Genomic DNA, 219 nt, shown 5'->3' with positions numbered 1-219 from the left:
CAGGCAGCAGGGGGTGGGAGTGGATTACAGATATGTGCTACTGTGTCCAGTTTTACATGGGTTCTGGAGATCTGAGTATGGGTCCTCATGCTTGTGTGTCAAGTACTTTATTTCCAGAACCAGGTCAGCAGTCCTTGGAACAGTTCCCCCCCTAAAATACTGGCTTCCAATTGTTTAATTAGGAACTTGCCTTTTTTTTTTTTAATTTCTTTTTTTTTT

Source organism: Mastomys coucha, chromosome X, assembly GCF_008632895.1.
Source record: "Mastomys coucha isolate ucsf_1 chromosome X, UCSF_Mcou_1, whole genome shotgun sequence".
Lineage (NCBI taxonomy): Eukaryota > Metazoa > Chordata > Mammalia > Rodentia > Muridae > Mastomys > Mastomys coucha.
The sequence above is the reverse complement of the archived record's forward strand: the minus strand, read 5'-3'. Positions refer to the sequence as shown.